At 33.9% G+C, this 24,983-nt stretch overlaps 1 long non-coding RNA gene across 1 annotated transcript in view; it reads right to left on the bottom strand.

Moving 5' to 3' along the window:
* The window catches only part of LOC309857935, a 62,297-nt gene extending 38,189 nt beyond the window's left edge, over positions 1–24,108 (bottom strand). The window contains exon 1 of the long non-coding RNA XR_014307988.1: positions 24,003–24,108. This is a non-coding gene — a long non-coding RNA (uncharacterized lncRNA). The remainder of the gene's footprint in view (positions 1–24,002) is intronic.
* Positions 24,109–24,983: the final 875 nt, after the last annotated feature.

Below are 24,983 nucleotides of genomic sequence, written 5' to 3'. Positions count from 1 at the left end.
TAATACAATGTGAAGACACTGAATATAAAGGCGCATGTGCATGTGTGTGGGTGAACAGAATCTTTTTCCTACCCATCAGGAAGAAAAATGCTATCTGAAATTTATCAAAAGGATTTTGCTCCAATATATTATTTAATATTTACAATTCTTTAGACACCACTCCTAAAGATATTACTTTAGTTTGATTTATAATCTATACATATTAAGGACTATGAAACAATACATGCCTAATGGATTAAGCAATTTTGAGACCAAAGGTGTAAACTCATTTTTAATTATTTACCATGACTATCAACCAACTGTAGAAGGCAGATTTCAGAAAACTCATAATTTTCTTTGAACAATAGGACAGAATTATCTTTCTTGAAAGCAGAGTTCTTGGTACATAAGGACCTTTAAATGATAACAAGGTAGATTATTTTTTTTATTTACTAAGTTTTATTTTAATTCCAGTGTAATTAACATAAGTGTCATATTAATTTTAGGTGTAAGATATAATGATTCAACACTTCCATACATCACCCAGTGCTAATCAGAAGGGTCCTCCTTAATCCATATAACTTATTTCATTCATCTCTTTCCCCCTTTCTTCTGGCAACCATCACTTTGTTTTCTATAATTAAAATTCTGTTTCTTGATTTGTTTCTCTCTTTTTTCCTTTGCTTATTTGTTTTGTTTCTTAAATACCACAAATGAGTGAAACCATATGATATTTCTCATTTTCTGACTTATTTTGTTTAGCATTGTACCCTCTAGACTTGCATAATATATGCAATATCTAATTTATGCAATATATGCATAATATATGCAATATCATATTTTTCAAATGGAATTGGAACTAAATCAGTTTATGATTTTCATGAACAACCTAGTTCACCTTAGCTATGTGCAATTAATTGTTTAAATAATGGTTATTTGAAATATTTCTGTTTTCTTCTTTTAATGGTATTCCAGAACTAATAACAGTCTCTCCCTCTAAAAGGAGATCATGCCTGTGTCTTCCCCTACTGACAGGAGTTCTGTAATACTACCAATGTAACAAAAGGGACACTCAAAATACCATTTGGCAATCTGGAAGAATTGACCTTGTTCAACACAGGTTTTATCTGAAAATCAGTTAATTCACTAGTGTGTGTCTGCAATGTCCTCTTGTCTATCTAAGCAACCTTCCATCAGTTAAGTCTTACTTGAGATTAAAGGTGAGACAGTATTGTTGGTGAGTCATGATAAAAACTTAAAAACACTGAAAACTAGTTCTAGCAAGTCCCATTAAACAAATTGAAAAGAAGGGGAACTATACTATGCATTAACAATGAAAAGAAGGTTGTTACATATCAGCTACTATGTTTTAAATAGTCATTTTTATAATAAGGACCTCTCCAAACCATATATTTTTTGTTGTATTCTTTCTAAAAATTACAGTAGATAATGAGACAAAGGTTTTTTTTTAATTTTTTTAATCTACTTGACTTTTCTTTTTTCTCTTTATCTCTAAATCCATGATTTTGCTTATAAGAAGTAACACTGTGTTGGGTCATTGAGATGATAATGCATTTTGTTAAAATGGGAGGCAAAATTATAGAGTGGGCTTGGGCAAAATTCTTTGTAAGTATGGGGAAATCTACTAACCACCTGCAGGGTAGCTATATACCCAACATTTATCACTGAAGTCTAGCACAAAACAATTAAATAAACATGCAAGAGGAAACCTCTCAAATCCCAAACAGACATAGATGAAATGCTAGTCAGAAAATAGAATTTGCAAATATACAAAATTACCCCAAATAAGAAATGGCACAGAATGCCATGTTAGTTTTTATGAGCTTTTTTTTTTTTATGACTTTTCCTATCATGGAAGGGAAAGCTGGTACCCCTCATCACTCTCTCTCCAAAGGAAATTTTGGTTTGTTGCATTATTCATTTTATTTGGTTGTTAAGAATTCTGTGATCTGGAGCATTTATTCCTGGAAAACTCTGCTCTTATTTGCTTTCACCTGTGTACTGACTTTGCCTATTCCATGTAGTTTATTCTCCTTCAGAATTGCCGTCGATCTTTCCTCTTAATAAACTTGACACCACCTTGGGATTCTGCGAATACCACCATTACTGTTGGTGGTGCATTTGGTGGGGTTTTAATACTTGGAAATGCCCCAGTCATTTTCATCCCCAAACTGTTCTTATGCAAAATGTTTGTCTCTGAAGCCTTCCATAAAGTGTGCATGGAATTATCTCTATTTTCTGAAGTTCCAGATTTTAATTGGATGACTATGACTGAAGCCCTTCGTTTGTCTTTAACTGAGTATGTATTAGAGTACTTAATACGTGGAAGCTACCCCTTCTCTCAACTCACAGTTGATTGGCATTCCAATATAGAATATTATATGACACTTTATGTCAAAAGAATGAACAGAGGAATGGCCACTAACCTGCATTCGGCAAAGGTTTTCTTTATTATTATTTTTTTAAGATAGCTGAATTGAATTTTAAAGAATAAGTACTTCTTTGGCAAAAGAAGAGTGGGATGTGTTTTAATGGGTGTGCTAGTGTTCTTGATTATATGTCTAGGCAGAAAGAAAACCTTTGCAAAGGTGTGTATGTATAAGGTATCATGGCACTGGGATAGTACATAGTTGAGCCTACCTAGACTATAAAACACAAGATTGAAATGAAGAAGCATATCTGGAAAGAAAGGAATTAAAGCAGACCAGCATAGTAGGAATTCTGCTGTCCTAATAAAGTGAGTCTGAAATCATTTACTAGTGATTTTACTAATACTGTTGTTGAAGTCTCAATATGTACCAGCTTTTATGCTAGATGTTTTATACTTATTAAGTCCCTTAATATATCAGCTCTATGAGAATTACTACTATTTATAGATTTTGTTCAGATAATATTAAACTTGGAAGTTAAGTTACTTGTCCAAATTGTGTAACCAGTAAGTGGCTGTATTCTCTCTTCTTATTCAGAGTACCATGCTGTATCTTAATACCTACATTTTATTTCTCTTGGGGTAGACCCATAACATAAGTTTGTATTCCCAAGTGCCAAAACAAAATTCCTTAAAAAAAAAAGATCCAGAGCTAATTATTTCTTCAAAACTGGTTAAAAGAGAATTCAGTCCTCTGCAATTTACTTTCCTACATTCCCTAAGGACTCTGCCATTATATATATATATATATATATATATATATATATATATATATTCATATTCCATTCTCAAACATCTTAGTCCTAATGCCTCCAACACACATGTTCAACCAATGATACTGCCACAGAATTCAGTGTAAAAAACAGAAGCCATCGTATGGGAATTCCTTTATTTCTTTAATAGCAAATCTAGAACTTATAGCCATACGTCCCAGGCTTTATTTTTTTCTCTACTTTTAAGAAGGAGAAAGGATTTTTAATTTAATTAATTAATTAATTTATTTATTTTTAGTGGAAGCCAATTCTTTTACATTTGCTTAATACCCCATACTCTCTGCTTTTAGTGAATTCACACCTTCAATTTTTGCCCTCTTTTCCTACATCTTCAAGAATTCCCTTACAACTGTATCAATTGAAGTTTCTGTTTTTCCCATTTACAGGTCTCTCATCATCCTATATCTCTTTATTGCCTTATTTTTTTGAAATTCCTAGTCACTCTCATAGCAATTTTTCCTTAAAGATTTTTTTTTTTTGTATATACATAGATCTTCAGTCTTCATCCAGAATATCTTTTCATTCTCGGTGTGTGCAGTGTGTTGAAGGAGGGGAGAGGTTAAGGTAATACAGATTTATTAAGACTGACTAGTTAAAATGAAGATTGGAATTAAATAATGTTCTACTCCTCAACCACACATTTGGAAAAGGTAAAAGGCCCCAGTTTACCCTTCTCCCACTGCCCCACTCATCATTAAAATGACCAGGACATTATGGCAAAGGTGGAGAGGCAGTTGGCAAGGTTTGGAAGCATTAGTTGGCTTATTGATGTATCAACAGCTTCAGAAACATCATATCTTCAAGGTTTCTGTGTGTCACCAAGAAATGATTCCTGCTAAATTAAACTTTTGATTTTTGGCTTAAAAAATGGATGCTGTTCCATGAACTGGTTGAACCATGAATCTACGTGGTCCCATATTATATTAAAGGCACTTGTGGTTCTATATTGTATATTAAAGGCACTTGTGATTGTCTTCCTACCCCTGGAGCAGTAACTCAGTTATTCTCATCTGTTCTCTCATTCCCTGGGCAATGGTATCCAAAGTCCCTTCAGATGTCCCTTCATATGATCCAGTATAGCACTTCCATGTCCAGTTGACAATACAGTTGACAATACAGTTAGCATGAGTTACCATGCATTAATAGTAGAAGTTAAAGAGCTTAATGATACCCCTAACCTTGGATTGGGGTTCTATCATTATCCTCCAAGCAAAATCTCATGAAGTTGGCCTTACCTTTCTTGAAAAGATTATCCACAAGAAAGTTGCAAATATCACATTCTATCACAGAACCAAGTCCTTAGACCAGTAAGGTTTCGCAGAGCCTGGTTCTCCTTTATTTCAACCTCAAATTACTCTCCATGCTCTATACTTAGTCCTACTGTTCTCCCATCCATTTCCCATGTGTTACACTCTTTCCCCAGAAGGGGCATCATACATGGTATTTCCTGTATTTGAAATTATTGTTTCATTATCATTCTACCACTTTAATAATAGTTATCTTTTAATAATTCACTAAATGTTAGGTCAAATATTCATATTCAAAGAAGCTATTCTCTAACCTTCAATCTAAATTTGAAGGCCCTATTATTTTCTCTTGACATACAGTCCTTTTCTTTATAACCTTACCAGTTTTTCAAGTCTTCTTTTTTGGTCATTGAATTTTCAGCAACTAGTGCATTATCGGCAAATAGTTATATCAGGACACAGAAGGTCCTCAAGTAGTATTTTTAATGAAATGAATGTATGAATGAATACTGAGTTCTTTACTTTTCTACTCTTGTGGTAAACTGGTAGGAGGCAGCAATGTTTAGCATGCTTTTATTTATTTAAAACACTGAGTTTGGCCACTTTTCACTTATTTTCTACTATAATCCTGCTAGAGATTTCATGGAGGAGTCAGGATTATTACACCAAAGATTTATATCAAGGAAATAAACTTGGACATTCACAAATTTACAAAGTCAGAATGTCTACTTACTTATCTATTTAAGTAGGTCTATTTGATTCCAAATTCAGTGCTCTAAGAATACCCCCTTTTCATAGAATGTATTAACATTTGACTTAAAAAATATTTAATCCTAATGCTGTAAGCATGACAGTTACAGAAAAAAATGATAAATCTTCTTTATCAAAATTAACAGTTTCCATTCTTTAAGAAGTACTCGTGAGAAAGATGTGAGTTAAAAGAATAAACTTGGCAAAACACATGTCTCATAGAAGACTTAAATCCAGCATGTACAAAGAGCTCTAAAAATCAATAATAATAAAACCAATAATTCAGTGAATAAGTGGGTAAACTCTAAATAGCTTCTTCACATTATATATTATATAGAGAGATGTCAAATAAGCATTTAAAAGTAAAGAATCATCAGTTGTAATTGAAAAAAAAAACAGTGCGGTAACACTACTCATTTAAGGTAGAATGACTAAAGTAAAATAGAAAAAACTCACAATACTAATACTGACAAAAATTTGGAGCAATTTTAACTCTCATATATTGCTGGTGGGACTAAAACATGATGCAGAATTTTGGAAAACAGTTTGAAAGTATTTAAGTTAAATACATACTTAAAATATGACTAAGCAATTCTACTCTAAGTAATTAACCACACACACATACAAAATGCATGTTGCACAAAAAACAATATTTAAGTGTTTATAGCGACTTTATTCATAATTATCCATCCAAATGGGACAACCTAAACACCCTTCAGCTGATGAATGAACAAACTATAATGAATCCATAAATACTCTTAATTACTTAGCAATAAAAAGGAAGTGATATATGAAATAACATGGTTGCATCCTAAATGCATTATGCTAAGGAAAAGAAACCAGACTCAAAATCTTCGCCATACTTATATGATATTCAGGAATAGATTAAACTATATGGACAGAAAATAGATTGATGGTTGTCAGCAGCAGAGAATATGAGGTGAATAAGTGTGGCTTTTTGTTCTTTGGTGTTGGTGGGATTTTTTTTTAATCTTGATTTTGACTGATGTGATATAATTAATTGTAAGTGTCAAAACTCAAAGAACTATACACTAGATTGGTAAATTTTATTGTCTATAATTTTTTCATGATTTTTAAAGGAAAAGCTCTCAGTTTTTCACCATAGAGTATGATATTAGCTATATGTAAGCTTGTCCTATATGGCCTTCATTATGTTAATGCATGCTCCCTACACCTACTTTGTTGAGAGCCTTTTTCATGAATGGATGTTGAATTTTGCTTTTTTCTGCGTATATTAAAATGGTCATATGATTTTTAGCCATTGTTTTGTTGATATGGTATATACCATGTTGATTTGTGAACATTGAAACATTCTAGAATAAATCCCATTTGACCATAGTGAATAATCCTTTTAATGTATGGTTGAATGCACTTTGCTAATATTTTGTTAAGGATTTTTGCATTTGTGCTTATCTGTAGTTCTCTCTCTTGCTTTGCTATTGCTGTTGCGGAGTCTTTGGCTTTGGTTGTTGGAATATGATGGCCTTTGAGAATTTGTTTGGAAACTTTCTTCATCATTTTTATTTTTTCCTCTCTCTTTTGGAATAGTTTCAGGAGTATAGGTATTAGCTCTTCTCTAAATCTTTGGTAGAATTCACCAGTGAATCTAACTGTTTTGGACTTCTATTATTGGTAGTTTTTTTGATTACTGATTCAATATCATTAATAGTAGTTGTCTGTTCAGATTTTCTATTTCTTCCTGATTTAGTTTTGGAGGAGTGTATATTTTAAGGAATTTATCATTTCTTCCAGGTTGTCCAATTTGGTGGCTTATAGTTTTCTCTAGTATTCTCTTGTAATTCGTTGTATTTCTATGGTGTTAGTTGTTACTCTTTTCTGTTTCTGATTTTGTTTATTTGGGTCTTTTGTTTTCTTGAGGAGTTTGGCTAAGGGTTTATCAATTTTGTTTGTCTTTTTAAAGAACCAGCTCCTGAATTCCTGACTTCATTGATTCTTTTTTTTTTTAACTGTGTGTGGGTTGTGTGTGTGTGTGTGTGTGTATATATATACATATGTATATATATATATATTTGGCTCTGTCATTTATTTTTGCTCTAGTTTTTATTATTTTCTTCCTTTTACCCACTGTGGGCTTTATTCTTCTTTTTCAGATTCCATTCTATAAAATGATTTTAAAAACTCAATTCTTTACAAAATTCTTTAGAAAATATTTTTTCTTCCAAATCAGAAGTTTTCTTTCATATTCAGCCTATCTCCACTTTATGAAAAATATACTAATAATCTGATTTATACTCCATTTTCTCCTGAAAGTAGACATAATAAGTAGCATGTGTTAGGATTATAGACCTTGGACTACATAATTATGAATACCAAAGTTGATATGGCATATTGTAAGTGTTTCTTTTCTCCCGTCTATATATTCATTCTCTGTTTCTTGTGTTTCTTTTATAATTTGTCCCCTATGAGAATGTTTGCAGAAAACATAAAGTATGCTTTATTCTCATGCTTACATGGTTAGAGAAGACACAGTGTCTTTCATCTACCTTAGAAAGCTGAACAGTTAGATTTAGAGAACTTTTATCACTCCATCCCTCGATACAGAAGGAATAGTCTCTGTTTTCACATACTTTTAAACATCACATACTTTCACATACTTTATATATCAAACACATGATGTCTGTAATCGCCTTCATTTTTATAATAGGAAAATTATGATTCTGAAAGTAAAAATTAAAGTTTCTCACAATCACAGGTTATAATGGTCTGGGTTTGTTACTTGCTAGTTAGGAGCTCCTTTCAAATCACTATATTGTCTTTCAAAAAAAATGTAAAGATATGTATTTCCCTGATGCCGAGTGATATGGAGCACTTTTTCATGTGTCTGTTGGCCATCTGGATGTCTTCTTTGCAGAAATGTCTGTTCATGTCCTCTGTCCATTTCTTGATTGGATTATTTGTTCTTTGGGTGTTGAGTTTGCTAAGTTCTTTATAGATTCTGGACACTAGTCCTTTATCTGATATGTCGTTTGCAAATATCTTCTCCCATTCTGTCAGTTGTCTTTTGATTTTGTGCACTATTGGGTATTTACCCTAAAGATACAAACGTAGTGATCCAAAGGGGCACATGCACCCGAATGTTTATAGCAGCAATGTCCACAATAGCCAAACTATGGAAAGAACCTAGATGGCCATCAACAGATGAATGGATCAAGAAGATGTGGTATATATACACAATGGAATACTATGCAGCCATCAAAAGAAATGAAATCTTGCCATTTGCGACAACATGGATGGAACTAGAGCATATCATGCTTAGCGAAATAAGTCAAGCAGAGAAAGACAACTATCATATGATCTCCCTGATATGAGGAATTGGTGATGCAACATGGGGGCTTAAGTGGGTAGGAGAAGAATAAATGAAACAAGATGGGATTGGGAGGGAGACAAACCATAAGTGACTCTTAATCTCACAAAACAAACTGAGGGTTGCTGGGGGGAGGGGGTTTGGGAGAAGGGGGTGGTATTATGGACATTGGGGAGGGTATGTGCTTTAGTGAGTGCTGTGAAGTGTGTAAACCTGGTGATTCACAGACCTGTACCCCTGGGGATAAAAATATATGTTTATAAAAAATAAAAAATTAAGTAAAAAAAAATGTAAAGATACATCAAGGTGGGAGTTGTCCAGAGGTAATTGTAGCTGAGGTTAATATAAATATAGAATCTAAGAAATCATGAATTGTTACACATCACAATATTCTTACTAACATGCTTCATTATTTTATGGCTGGGAAATACTACGAGTCAAATTGTATCCTTTGTCATAGTGAGAGTAAATGATCTAATTGCACAAAGGAAAATATGGTAGCTTCCCCAAGGAAAATACGGAGGAGTAATTCATAAGAAGTGCCAAAATGTTTAGTGATGTCTGCAAAATAAAAGAACATTTTTCTCATTGGACTCACAATCAGAAAAAAAAAAAAAAATGCTTTATTTTTTCCTTCTAAAAGTCAAAGAGAGATAAAACTTCTGTACCTTTATAGCATAGGAAAAAGAGAAAAAAGTAGCAGATTCATCTTTGAGATGAATCTCAAAAAAATGGTAGCAGATTCATCTTTGAGACAAAACAAGTGGCTGGCAGCTTTTCTTTATAAAAAACAACATTGCATACTAAAAATGAGAGCACATTTAGAACAATAAGAATACAAATTATGAAAATAATTACTTATCAATAAACTGATTATTTCTTATTTTAGTAGTAAAATACCGTATACCAAGAATTTTAGCCATTCTTCACATGCCTGAAAAACTTGCTAAGTAAGTTTTTGTTGTGTAAAAATACCATTTTGGATACTTATTTGACCAGTTCACTATTCAAGTCCCTAAAAAGATGATGAAACTCTCTCTGACATAGGAAAAGTTTTCTGACCATGTGGCATTAGATGTAGAGCTGCTGGATTAATGGCTTCATTCTGCTCCTTGTGTATTCTCAGTTGTGGAGGGAGTTGTGTTCCAGTTTATATCTACTGAGGAATATTCCCATTCCTGTGCATCTTCCTGGCATTTGCTACTAAAATTTGGGACTAATCATTTTTGTCTTATTTATCTTGACTTAGGACTTAGTGATGTCCCTTTATGGCTGTTTAGTTTACATACAGAATATAAAATCATGTTCTCTCGGGCACAACTTAAAAGGGTTAGCTGTGCTGTCCATATGTAGAATGTAACATTCATGTTTCTGACTTAACAGAATGATATTTTTCTACAATAAAGGAATTCTAGGTGTATATGCATTAAATATATGTGTATATGTGTGCATGTGAGTGCTGTATACACTGTGATTTTAATATCTACATACTTATAAAAGTTACATATTATATATCATGTGTAAATATGCATACATATATGCACATATACATGGAAATATTCTTAAATCAGAGGAAAAACACTTTTCTTTTGTTCTTATTTGCTATGTTTCTTGTTGAATATTACCCTACACACTACTATGTTAATTCTGTTGCATATCTTCTTGCACTAATGAATTACATCACATTATGAAAAACATTTCATGTCTTAATTTTATCTAAATAGGGATGACTTGAAGCAACTTCTTTTTCCCAAAAAATCTTCACAACAATGGCAAATGCTTTAATGTACTAAATGCCCAATAGTATTAATGTTGTAATTATTGAAGACTTGTTTAGAGGTAATGAGCTAAAATGTTGGCAGAATTTGTGATAATGAAATTCTAATTTTTGGACATGGCATCCCCTTCACCATGGAAACACATATCGAAAAGCTTGATTTTCGTAAATCCCTGTTAGTAGGCCATCCAACAACATTTCCCTTTGGCTGGCAATTTATGTGGGATTCAGCTGTATGTCCTGGATGCTCTGAGACCTCATAATCATATTATGTCTGCTCTTGCTCATTTTGAAACTGGCAAACTCATATGTGGTGAATTGATTATTTAGTTGGTTGTTTCCTATTTTATTTCCAGAAGAAAAGTTATAGAAAATACACCTTTCTTAGTTTTAAGGTAAAGCTCTTTCAGTTATTCACAGGGAACTCTCTTACAAAGAGATATTAAAATATATATCATCTTTAAAATCTCATATTCCATATTCACATTAATTATAAGCTCTGCTTTGAAGATTTGAGGGCTGATTGAATATGTTTAAAATAGTAACAGAATATCATACCCAACTGGTATTTTAAATAGAAAATCTGTGCATAAATACCTGCTTTATGGACATTTTTAATATTTAGATTACTTCTCACAGTTCTGCAGACTACATATATGTTACTATATGATAGCAAGCAAAATTAGAAGTAGATTTTATTAAAGTATAGTATTTTCCTCTTCCTTACATCTCAATCTTTATTCCTCAGCCTAGACCTAAGCCAAATTTTCCCACCAACATAACACTGCCAGAATATATTAAGTTGTTAGATAGTACCAAGTGGCCCAGGACTAAGACAAAGGTAAATATATTCCCAGTCTCACAATACCACTGATTGTCCTTGAAGTATGGGAGGCATCTGTGTGTGTGTGTGTGTGTGTGTGTGTGTACTCATAAGCTGAGAAACAGTGGAGTCACTGATTCTCACTTGTGGAGCCAAGCAAGGTTCATCAGTGGAAGTACCATTTGAGCTGAATGTTGAAGAGTCAGTGGGGTAATTACACATAAGAGAAATAAAAATTTAGGTTGCAGGAGTATCTGGGTGGCTCAGTGGGTTAAGCTGCTGCCTTCAGCTCAGGTCATGATCTCAGGGTCCTGGGATCGAACCCCACATGGGGCTCTCTGCTCAGCAGGCTCCCTTCTTCTCTCTCTGCCTGCCTCTCTGCCTACTTGTGATCTCTGTCTGTCGGGTAAATAAATGAAATCTTAAAAAAAAAAAAAATTTAGTTTGCAGTAGGATGGAAATAACTTTTATATTTTTCAGGTTAAAGTTTGGATTTTATCAACTAGTCAGCAGACAGACAACTTAAAAGGACATGGTATGATCAGTTGGATCTTTAATACCTCTAGAAGTAGTGCAGAAGATGAATAGGAAGGAAAAATTGTCAAGGAGGCAATTTCAAATTTGCTTCAATGATCTAGGTAAGAGAGAATTAGAAGAATGTGCTTCATTTCATGTTAGTAAATATTTAGTAAGTGTTTTATTTTTATGACAGCAAGGTTTAACTTCTCCATGAAGACTTTTCTGGTTTTTCTACCCATCTCGATATTACTAATTTTGATATTACTAATTTTGAATACTAGTATAAAGTCCTGTAATCAGTACTGTTCAGATTACATGTTAGGATTTTTGTATGTTCTTTGATCTCTATAACTTGACCATAAATAGATCTCTTAGGCCATATAACAGAATGTCAGGTATGCAGTATGTATTATATAAATTACTTAGAATTTTTTAAAGTTTGTTACTAAAGTATAGTTTTAATGTGATGTATTTAATATTTTAGTAGGAACACTGGCAAAACTACAGTCGAAAGCTATATATATGCAAAACTACAACCGAAAGCAAAATATATTCAAAAACAAAAGACAAATTCAAAGGTCATTTGATCTATTTTCTAATTGACTCAAAATTTTTGGTTTTGTGTAAAAACACATTCCACCAGGAAAATTAATAATTATAATCTAATAATATCATAGTTTTAGGCACTAAAAAATAAAATTAAGACATTCAGGTAGCCATGTATCGTTATAATACAGTCTGGTCCTTGAATATCTATGAATAAAGAGTCTTTTTTAAGTTATCACAAGATTGTCTTTTTCAAAACAAAAAAGTTTTCCCTATCTTATGAGAGGAAAAAAAGTAAATGATGGAATTGCCTTACAACATCATGTAACTATGATTTTATTCCTTTGCACTATAAAAGCTTTCACTTTATTAGAACAATTTCATTTTTTATTGGTGAGAATTTTATTTGAATAATAACTGGAAAACAGCTTTTCAGTCAGATTGAGAGTGGTTAAAATCATAAAACTTGAGTGGGGAAATAGAACTATAGGGTTAACCTTTGATAAAAACACCCATTACTCACTTACTCTGCCCAGTAAATTAAAAATTTATGGTTTTGTTTCCTGTGTTTTGCAGTAACACTGAGAGATTAAGGGAAAAATAAAGCTCTTAAAATTTTGACTTCTTAAAGTTGATTCTAAGTCACTTTAAAGAGGGCTTCTGAGTTTTATTTAAAAAGCAGTTCAAAATACCAAAATTTTGTCTATGGAAATCTCAGCCTCAATTAAGTTCAGAATAGAAAACTATGTGATGTATCAAACTGTGAACACTGAAATCTCCCTAAAAAGTATCCAGTAACTGATAATATTAAATGAAAACAAATGATAATTTGGAACCTCTTAAATTGTATTTTTAAATTAGTATGGACTCTTAGCTATATTTCTCATTTTCTTTTGTTTTGTTTTGTTTAGTACATGCTGCCCACTCTACAGATTGGTATGTTTCCCTGGATCAAATTTTATCTGATGAGTAATGTACTACCAGAGCATCAAACACATAAAATGATATTAGCATAATGCATAATGTTCCCCCAAATGTGCAATTTAGAGAATTTTAATGTGATGTGTGGGTCCAGAGGGGAAGAGATTACCTACCAACATCAATCACTATTCATCACATACCAAGTCCTAAGTGTATAGTAGAAAATGTCTAGAATGAGCAAAACTAGTAGTTGGATTGATGAGTGTACTAGAAAATTCCTTTCATAACAAGATCCCTGGGGTAGTCCTTTATATATGCTTAAAGATGCATAAATCACCAATACATCCTCTTGGCAGGCTTCTTCAAGGATTGATTTACTGAATCATTCGATTTTATGGTTTATAAGCTTTTACATTTAAGACAGGGTAATGAGATCCTCGTCTCACATTTGAAAAATTACTAGGTTTCTTAATGCTACTGAATAGAAACAACTGTATAGAAATATGGCATCCTTGGACAGTTTCAGCTTAAACATAACAGAGAGTAAGGATTTTATTTTTATGGCTTATTGTTTCCCATGTATGCTGACCTTCCTACAAAATAGACTATTTACTAGATGGAGAACTCTATATGGAATCTGCTTTTGATTTGGTATGTGTATTTTAAATAGCTAATAGCTAAAGCACATTTACTTACCTAGTCTTATCTAGAAAGAAAATAGTTCCTTTTCATTTCAGTTTGACATATTTTAATATCTTTTATTTTCATAGAATTTCAGATAAAATACAAATATAAGACACAGTATTTGGTTTCAAATGGCTTTATCTGACCAATCTGTCATCTTTCCAACTAAAATTTAAGCAAGCAAAGAAAGGGTGTATGATTGTGTCAGCAGTGCACCCCTGCAATGCTTGATAATCTGATATTTTTGAAATAGTTTATTTTTCATAGATACCTAGATATTAATTCAGTTGGAAGATTTTCACAAACAAATTTTAACATAACTTGGCAGAAAAGAGGAAAGGGTGAAGAAAGAAGAGGAAGTAAAAACAAAATGTGAAGAGAAGCAAAGAGAAAATGAAGCTCTAAGACCATGACATAATTCTAGTTCCTTCTGTGTAAACTACAGAAGGAAAAATGTTCATATAGGAATTGTTTTTTTATACTATAGTTAAAAAATAGCTTGTTTCAATTTTTTAAAATTTAAATTCAATTAGCCAACAGATAGTATATGATTAGTTTTTGGTATAGTATTTAAAGATTCATTAGTTGTGTATAACACCCAGTGCTCATCATATCACACTTGTATCAATTTTTAAAACAACTATTCCATATATTAAACTTATATTCATCATTATGTGAATGTCTGCCTTAGACAAAAAAATTCAAAAGTGTAAGATGAAAATACAATGTGCAGTGCTTCAGTTAAAATTATTGATAATGAATTATGTCTTCCATTGGGAAAGTTTGCTCTCAAATTCTTGTTACTCTGGTATCAATATATAGGCCTACATTCCATTTTCTCAAATAAGGGAGGCTGAGATATTGCTGATCTGCTGACTAAGGCTCTGTTTTAATCCCAGTTTTTGTTAAAGTAACGTCAGAGACAAGATTTTGGGATGACACACAGTAGTCACAGAACAGAAGTCTAAAATGTTGTGTGCAATGATTCTGGCCTACTTTATTTAAGATAGCTTGACAGCATCATTCCAGTAAACATTTATGACAGGACTGTTGTAAAGAATGATGGTATCATTTGACCATCTCTGTATGGTGTAGGTGGTGTAGCCTTGAGGCGATGTAACTTGGTAAACATGTTTTATTACCTGGAAATAGTTCTTTACTTTTAAAGTAAAATTGACAGTGTTTAAAATGAAAATGATCTTCCTAACCTGTACTCAAAAGCAAATGAAATATAATCACTAAGGTGAGTTTGATCTTGACGTGCTCAGAAGAATTGTTGCTACCTAATGGATCATTTTTTTTTAAATATACTTTATGCCTGATATTAAGTTTGCAAGCAGAACTGCAAACAAAGCTAGTTTAAGGACAACCACATGTCGAAAATCTTGATTGTGTAATATGTGATTAAATTTAGTTATGCAGAAAGTAGATTATATCTAAACAGTGCAGCTATAGTGATAGATCAGGAATATCTATAGGAAATAACATTTTCCTATATTAAATATGCTTCCAATTAAATAAACTTACACACCAACATGAAACTCTCATAATATGGAAAATCAACATAGGGTATGTGTCAAATATCTATACTAATAAACTTGCTTCATTTTTAATTTAAATATATTTGAGTGGTCTAGTCTTAAGAAATCTTCATGTAAAATTCTAAGTATTTTTCTGTGCATATTATGTGTATGTGTGTGTATATTTATTTTAAAGAATTTGCCACACAGAGAACATGATCCCTTTTGAAAGAAGGTATGCATATCAAGGCTTTATGGGTGCAAAGGGATAAAATGGGGAACAACTTAAGATTAAAATAAACATAGCTTCCATGCAGAATCTGTTCAGTTAGCAAATTGACTACATTGTTCCTGTGGAAGATGTCACAAGAAGCTGTTCCTGTGTGTGTGTGTGTGTGTGTGTGTGTGTGTGTGTGTGTTCTTTTATAATCTTCCTTTAACCAAAAATATGAAATCATTACTCCATCTTTGCTTCAAGGACAATATTGAAATCTGTTTCTACATTTCTTCCTGATCCTGATGTGGATCACTGCCTATTGGAAGGGTATTTTGTTAAACAGTTTGCAGTAGGCACCATCATTATCTATCTTCTTGTTTTTAACTCTGTCTCACACACAGGTAAAGCATGTATTCCCTCAATATCAGAATGTAAACAAGGTTGCAGAAAGTGGATCAGAAGACACAATATCAGCAGCAACAAAACGAGTCTAACTCTGTCTTCTCATATATATATTGGCAAGTAAAACAAGTCTTAAACAGTTTCATTTAGGTGGGAAGTTTCCCTTTGAAATAATTACACAATGAGGGGTGAATTGCAAAGTGACCTCAATTAATACAAAAATGTGCACTTAGACGTTTACCTTTCTTTTGGGTATGTTATAATGTTATGTCATATTGATAATTTGATAATCAAGTTCTACAATTGATCCTAGGCTGAGGCCAACATGTAAAGAAGTTTTTTACCTTTTGGTTTACCAGTAATATTTATTTGCTTTTTATTTTTTTTTAAGATTTTATTTGTTTGACAGACATCACGAGAGGTAGTACAGGCAGGGAGAGTAGGTGCAAGAGAAGCAGGTTTCCTGTTGAGCAGGAAGCCTGCCTGATGCAGGGCTCGATCCCAGGACCCTAAGATCATGACCTAAGCTGAAGGCAGACAATTAATGACTGAACCACACAGGTGTTCCTTACCAATGATTTTTAAAAGGTGACTCGTATGCTTGTGTCGTAAGGAAGAAAAGAGTACTCATTGGTTTGAGTGACAGGAACACTTATTTTAATTTCAGTTTCATCATTTTTAAGATAGTCATGCACATTTATATTAAACCGACTTTTAGGGACACCTGGCTGGCATAAGTAGATTAAGTGTCTAAGTTGATCTCAGCTAGGTCTTGATCTCAGGTTTGTGAGTTCAAGCCCTGTATCCGGCTCCATGCTGGGTGTATAGCCTACTCAAAAACAAAAAAGCAAAACAAACAAAAACCCTTATAGATATCGCCATTAACTTCCTCAAATTTTAACTGTTCCATCTGCAAAATGACAATGATGAAATATTTTAAAGATTATATGAGATATTCTTTGCTGAGTTGATGGAGCTCCTTGACACTATCCTGTAGAATATCCATACTTCTTTTGTTTTTATCTTGTAGGAGTCATCTCCAGTGCTACTTCACATGAGCTCAGTAGCTTCAAAATAGTGTTGGAAAAACATCCGTTCATCTATTTGGGGATGAAATTATTCACAGAGGAGCTATATATATATATATATATTTTAAGATTTTTAAAATTTATTTGACAGAGAGAGATCACAAGTAGACAGAGAGGCAGGCAGAGAGAGAGGAGGAAGCAGGCTCCCCACCGAGCAGAAAGCCCAATGCAGGACTCGATCCCAGGACCCTGAGATCATGACCTGAGCCGAAGGCAGCGGCTCAACCCACTGAGCCACCCAGGCGCCCCAGAGGAGCTATATTTGAAAGAGCCTACCTCACATTGTTTAAATAGTCTTTAGTTTCTTGGGTATAGCAATAAAGAGCTTTAAGTCTTTGTGGATACTTTAGGAAATAGCTTATAATAAACTTGTTTTCATCATCAGATATTATTGTTTATAATATCAGAGTAGTAATCTCTAAGGCAGGGAATTAGTCTCTCATGGTTCATCTCCCACTTTGATTCCCCCTTCTTCATTTTTCCCTTTCTTCTTCTAATGTCCTCCATGCTTTTTCTTATGTTCCATAAATAAGTGAAACTATATGATAATTGACTTTCTCTGCTTGACTTATTTCACTTAGCATAATCTCCTCCAATCCCATCCACGTTGATGCAAAAGTTGGGTATTCATTCTTTCTGATGGCTGAGTAATATTCCTTTGTGTATATGGACCACATTTCTTTATCCACGTGTCTGTTGAAGGGCATTTCAGCTCTTTCCACAGTTAGGCTATTGTGGACATTGTTGCTATGAACATTGGAGTGCATATGGCCCTTTTTACACTACATTGGTATGTTTGGGATAGATACCCAGTTGTGCAATTGCTGGGTCATAGGGTAGCTCAATTTTAATTTTTTGAGGAACCTCCACACTGTTCTCCAAAGTGGCTATACCAACTTGCATTCCTACCAACAGTGTAGGTAGGAATTCCACAGCCTCTCCAACAGTTTTTGTTTCTTGCCTTGTCAATTTTTGTCATTCTAATCCATCATTCTAATTCAATGTGGTTTTGATTTGAATTGCTCTAATGGCTAATGATGATGAACATTTTATCATGTGTCTGTTAGCCATTTGTACATCTTCTTTGGAAAAGTGTCTGTTCATGTCTTCTGCCCATTTTTTTGACTTGATTATTTTTGGGGGTGTTGATTTGATAAGTTCTTTATAGATTTTGGGTATCAGCCCTTTGTCTGTAGTGTCATTTGAGAATATCTTCTCCTATTCTATGGGTTGCCTCTTTGTTTTGTTGACTGTTTCCTTTTGCTGTCCAGAAGCTTTTGATCTTGATGAAGTCCCAAAAGTTCATTTTCACTTTTGTTTCTCTTGCCTTTGAGACATGTTTTGAAAGAAGTTGCTGTGACTGACACCGATGAGGTTACTGCTTATATTCTTCTTGAGGATTTTGATGGATTCCTGTCCCACATTGAGGTCTTTCATCCATTTTGATTTTATCTTTGTGTATGGTATAAAAGAATGTCGAGTTTCAGTCTTCTGTATGTAGCTGGAAAATTTTCCCAGCACCATTTATTGAAGAAATGGTCTTTTTTCCATTGAATATTTTTTCCTGCTTTGTCGAAGATTATTTGACCACAGAGTTGAGGGCTCATATCTGTGCTCTCTATCTTGTTCCACTGGTCTGTGTGTCTGTTTTTTGAGCCAGTACCTTGATGTCTTGGTGATCATGACTTTGTAATATAACTTGAAATCAGGCAGTATTATGCCTCAGCTTTGTTTTTCTTTTCAACATTTATTTGGCGTCTTGGGATCTTTTTGGGTTCCATATAAGTTTTAGGATTGGTTGTTCCAGGACTTTGAAACATGCCATTGATATTTTGATGGAAATCGCATTGAAAATGTAGATTGGTCTGGGCAGCATAGACATTTCAACAATGTTTATTATTGTGATCCATGAGCATGGAATGTTTTTCCATCTTTTTGGGTCTTCTTGAATCTTTCAAAAGTGTTCTGTAGTTCCTAGAATATAGATCATTTATCAGGTTTATTCTAAGGTATCTTATAGTATTTGGTGCTATTGTAAATGGAATTTTTTCTCTAATTTCTCTTTACACAGTTATATTGTTAATGTATAAGAAAGAAACTGATTTCTGTGCATTGATTTTGTATCCTGCCACATTACTGAATTGCTGTATGAGTTATAGTAATTTGGGAGTAGAGAATTTTGTATTTTCCACATAAAGGATAATGTAATGTCATCTGCAAAGAGAAAGAGTTTGACTTCTTCTTTGCAAATTTGCATAACTTGTATTTCTTTTTGTTGTCCAATTGCTGTTGCTAGGACTTCTAGTGCTGTTGAGCAATAGTGAAGAGAGTGGATGTCCCTGTTATTTTCCTGATCTTAAGGAAAAGGTTCTCAGCTTTTCACCATTGAGAATTATATTAACTGTGGGTTTTTCATAGATGGATTTTATGAAATTGAGGAATGTTCCATTTACTGCGTATTCTGAAGAGTTTTAATCAGGAAAGTATACCATATTTTGTCAAATGCTTTTTCTGCCTCAGTTGAGGAGATCATGTGACTCTTCCTTGTCCTCTTTTTAATGTGTTCTATCACATTGATAGATATGCAAATGTAGAATCACCCTTGCATCCCAGGGGTAAATTCCACCTGGTTATGGTAGATAATCCTTTTAATGTACTCTTGGAATCTATTAGCTAGGATTTTGTTGAGAATTTTGGCATCCATATTCATCAGAGCATTGGTCTGAAATTCTCCTTTTTGATGGGGTCTTTGCTGGGTTTCAGGATCAAGGTAATGCTGGCCTCATAAAATGAGTCTGGAAGTTTCCCTTCTGTTTCTATTTTTTGAAACAGTTTCAGGAGAATAGGTCATATTTCTTCTTTGAATGTTTGGTAAAATTCCCCAGGGAATCCATCAGGTCCTGGACTCTTGTTTTTTGGGAGGTTTTTGATCACTGCTTCAATCTCACTACTGGTTATTGGTCTATTCAGGTTGCCAATTTCTTCCTGCTTCAGTCTTGGTAGTTTATAGGTTTCCAGGAATGCATCCATTTCTTCTAGGTTGCTTAATTTATTGGCATATAACTGTTGATAATATTTTCTGATGTTTGTTTCTGTTTCCTTGGTGTTAGTCATGATCTCTCCCTTTCCATTCATAATTTTATTAATTTGAGTCCTTTTCTTTTTTCTTTTGGATAAGTCTGGCCAGTGGTTTATTGATTGTATTAATTCTTCAAAGAACAAGCTTTTAGGTTCATTGATTTTTTTTTTCCATTGTATTTCTGGTTTCTTATTCATTGATCTCTTTTCTAATCTTAATCATTTCCCTTTTTGTGCATGAGTTAGGCTTAACTTGTTGTTGATTCTCCAGTTCGTTAAGGTGTAAAGATTATTTTGTGTATCCAGGATTATTCTATTTTTGTTCGTTTGCTTGTTTGCTTTGAGTGAAGCTTGGATGGCTATATATTTCCCCCTTAAGAGCACCTTTGCCATATCCCATAGGTATTGGACTGATGTGTTTTCATTTTCATTGGTTTCCATGAATTGTTTAAGTTCTTCTTGATTTCCTGGTTGACCCAAACATTTTTAAGCAGGATTGTCTTTAGCTTCCAAGTGTTTGGATTTCTTCTACACTTTTTCTTGTGATTGAGTTCCAGATTCAAAGCACTATGAATATGTGCTTTGAGAATATGCAGGGAATAATCTCAATATTTTGGTCTTGGTTGAGACCTGATTTGTGACCCAGTGTGTGGTCTGTTCTGGAGAAAGTTTCCTTTGTGCTCGAGAAGAATGAGTATTTTATGTTTTAGGATGGAATGTTCTGTATTAATCTATGAGGTCCATCTGGTCCAGTGTGTGCTATTCAAAGTTTTTATTTCTTTGTTGATTTTCTGCTTAGATGATCTATCTGTTGCTGAGAGTGGAGTATTGAGGTCTCTTGCTATTAATGTATTATTATCAATATGTCTATTTACTTTGGTTAACAGTTGGCTTATGTAGTTGGGTGCTTCCATGTTGGTGGTATAGATATTTAAATTGTTAGATCTTCTTGTTAGGTATACCTTTTAAGAATGACATAGTGTCCTTCAGTATCTCTGACTATAGTTTTTAGCTTAAAATCTAATTTGTCTTATTTGAAAATTGTTACCCCAGATTTTTTTTGAGATTCTTTGGCATGAAAGATTGTTCTCCATTCCTTCATTTTCTTTCTGGATGTATGTTTAGGTTCAAAATGAATCTCTTGTATCAGCATATGGATGGGTCCTGTCTTTTTTATCTAATCTGCAACCCTGTGCTATTTCATGGGATTATTTAGGCCATTCGTATTGAAAATGATTATTGAAAGATACAATTTTATTGTCATCAGGTTGCCTGTAAAGTCCTTGTTTCTGTAGATCGTCTCTGTAAATTTTTGTTCTATATCACTACCGGGGTCTTTCTCCTTTTATAGAACCCCCTTTAACATTTCTTGCAGGGCCGGGTTAGTGGTCACATATTCCTTCAATTTTTGCAGGTCTTGGAAGCTCTTTATCTCTACATCTGTTCTAAATGACTTCCTTGCCAGGTAAAGTATTCTTGGCTGCATGTTCTTCTCATTTAGTACCTTGAATATGTCTTGCCAGCTCTTTCTGGCTTCCCAGGCCTCTGTGGACAGGTCTTATGTTATTCTGTTGTTCCTTCCTTTGTATGTGAGGAATCTCTTTCCCCTAACTACCCTTAGGATGCTTTCCTTGGTTTTAAGATTTGCGAGTTCTACTATTACATGCCTGGGCATTAGTCTGTTCTCCTTGTTCTCTGCCTCTAGGAAAAGAATGCTTGTTTCATTCCCCAGAATAGGGAAGTCTTTAGCTATGATTTGCTCAAATAAATCTTGTAGTCCTCTCTATCTCCACCCCCTCAGGGATCCCAATAATTCTAACATTAGAACATTTCATGGCATCATTTATTTCTCTAATTCTGTTTTCATGGATTTTAAGCTCTTTTCCAGTCCTCCTCCTGTTCCTTCTTTTCTATCATTTTGGCTTCCAAATGCCTAATCCATTCTTCTGCCTCATTTACCATAGCTATTAGAGTATCTAGATTAGATTGAATCTCATTTTTAAGTTCTATCAGATCAGCTCTTATTTCTGTCTTAGAGAATCTATGTTGCCATTAATGGTTTTCTCCATTCTAGCTATTGTCTGTATTACTATTACGCTGAAGTCTGTTTCTGATATTTTGCCTATATCCACATTCATTAGTTCTGTGGTAAAGGTCACAGTCTCTGAATCTTTCCTGTGTTGGGGGTTCTTTTTCTTAGTCATTCTGTTAAGAGATGGTTGAGGGAATGTACAGAGTGCAGATTATTGACTATACCCAAAGCAAGATGCACTTGTTTTATAGGGAACTTAGGGTTGTCAGCCTCTTGTTCTTCCAGCTTGTCTTCTGGGGGAGGGGCCTGCCACACTGTTACTCAGGCAACCCTGTTTGGGCAGAGTTCCACTGCCCCCTGTGGAGAGGGGGATGGGCTCAGTGAAAACCAGTTTTGAGGTACTTTTAATCTTTTAGGCTTTCCTTGGCAGCTTTCCACATCTCTTCCAAGAGATGGGGAAGGGACCATATCCAAACTTCTGTCTCAAAACAGAGAGATCACAGTCTGATCTCCAGAGAGCCCCCCAAGGCCACAATGACTCCATTTCTGTCTGCGCCACTAAAAACCAGTGTCCTATATTGTGCTTTCAATAGTAGCTGTATTAGCTTTTGCTTCCAGCTCCAGGCACACCTGTGTCTTTTGTGCTTCTAAAACTTCCAGCCACACCAGTTTGTACATGCAACCCCACAGCTCCAGTTTTCAGTCTTGAGGCTGCCCTAATGTCCTTTCCCAGCTGCTACTGGTTTGTGAGTCTATGTCTGGTCCTCAGCTGGGGAGCCTTTTGTGGTCTGGTGGCACAAGATCCCAGAGGCTCCCTCTCCCTTATATTTATCTTCTGATATCTGCCCACAGAGTCATGGCTTCCCATTTCATACGTTGAAACAAACCACCACGAATATTCTGTTTGTAAATATATTCTTACATCTCATGCTGATTTTGTGGGATTTTGGAGTGGTCTCATAGATATCCAGCTCAATTCAGGGGGCCAGTTAAACCTTACTCCTCTGCCATATTTGTCCCCCTCCTCTGAAATATTTCTATTTCACATTTATCAAAGTGAAATTTTCTTTATAACTGCATTCCATTTTGTTTGATCAAAGAAAGGGGGTGGGATTATGGACATTGGGGAGGGTATGTGCTTTGGTGAGTGCTGTGAAGTGTGTAAACCTGGTGATTCACAGACCTGTACCCCTGGGGATAAAAATATATGTTTATAAAAAATAAAAAGTTAAAAAAAAAAAAAAAAGAAAAGAAAAAAGAAAGGCTTGCATTCACTAGGAAAATTGACATTTTTATTTTTTTAAAAGAATACTATCTTCAGTAAGATTAGCACAGAAAAATGGCAAGAACACAGAACAGTAAAAAGGGACATGGTTGTTTTATTCTTTCTTCTTGTACTGGATGACTGCGTTATTTTGAACACATCACTTAATAACTTAATAAAGTTCCACTACTTTAAAAAAAAAAAAGAAAGAAAGAAAGAAAGGAAGAAAGAGAAAAAAGGAAGAATATGCTTTTAAAAAAATTTCCTGCACAGGTTTTTAACTGATTGTGATTTTAAAATTGCAGATCACCTTATGCATATAAGGTATCATTCTTTCCACTAATCAGTTCACTTGACCTTTTTAATTCATCCTTGAGAAAACTTTTTGGACTACTTGAAAACTAGAGAAGTAATGAAAACATATTACTTTATTTGCCAAATTCCTGAAATTTTGCTTATTTTCTTTATTTTTCATATTTAAATGCACCAGGCACACAGTTTGTTTAAAATTATTCTGAGAAGTAGACGAAAATGTGTGTATAGACTGTAAGTTTCTATATAAGTTAGAAAATTTTAGGGATACTTACCTTTAATCAATTTTATAAGCATAGATTCTCTGTAAGTGGTAAATGCGTTCTTCACACTTATGAAAATGCCTCCTGAGATGGTGCCCAAAGTGGACAAGTGAGAGAAAGTGCAGTAGGGAATTATAATCTTCTGTTTCATGTAGTAGCTTAGTTTTTAAGCTTTTTTAACTGTAGCAATTGTCTTTTGTGACCTCACAAATGTGGGTTTATATTCTTGCACTTACCTGCTGTGTAGCTCTCTGTATTCCTAACAACCTACTTGATGTGTGGTTTGACTGAGGACAGGCAAATCTTAATGTTCCATACTTATAAGAATCCTGCCAAATACAGACCTCAATACATAGTGCTAAAGAAATAAAAAGAAGACTGTGAATTTGGGAAGACCCTATAAAAGACACTGAAATTTCAGTATGGAACAAAAAGAATAAATTTTAATGGATGAAAAACAGAACAGACTTTTTAGAAATAGATTGTTAACACTGTCAAATTCCTCAGAGAATCTAAGCACCATGATAACACAGCTATCAAATTTGGCAATTTGGAGATCATGGGTAACCTTCAAGAAAACAATTTCATTAAGAATGAATGTTAAAGTAAAAGAACATGGCTTGAGAAGAACAGAAAGGGATGAAGGAAAGCAGCAATCACAATTTTTGTTTTGTTTTGTTTTGTTTTAAGAATTATAAGGGAAGAGATATTGAAAAATAGAGTCCTAACTAAGGAAATAAAGCAAATGTAATGAAAGTCAGGAGGCACAGGGCCAGCAGGGAAAGGTATTTGAATGTACACTTAATACTACTATCTATTCTTAGATGGAACTTACCTATACCTGATATTAATGCCCAATGAATAGGTATTCTATAGTTAACATTCATTTTTTTACACTTAACATTTTCTCCTGTGTTTTAACATTTCCACCAAACCCAAAAAGGCTGGCCATACCTTCTTTATCTTCCCTGTCTGGCCTCTGGCTCACACATT

Source organism: Mustela nivalis (genome assembly GCF_964662115.1).
Source record: "Mustela nivalis genome assembly, chromosome: 1".
Taxonomy (NCBI): Eukaryota; Metazoa; Chordata; class Mammalia; order Carnivora; family Mustelidae; genus Mustela; species Mustela nivalis.
Note: the sequence above shows the minus strand (reverse complement) of the source record. Positions and strands in the feature narration are given on the sequence as shown.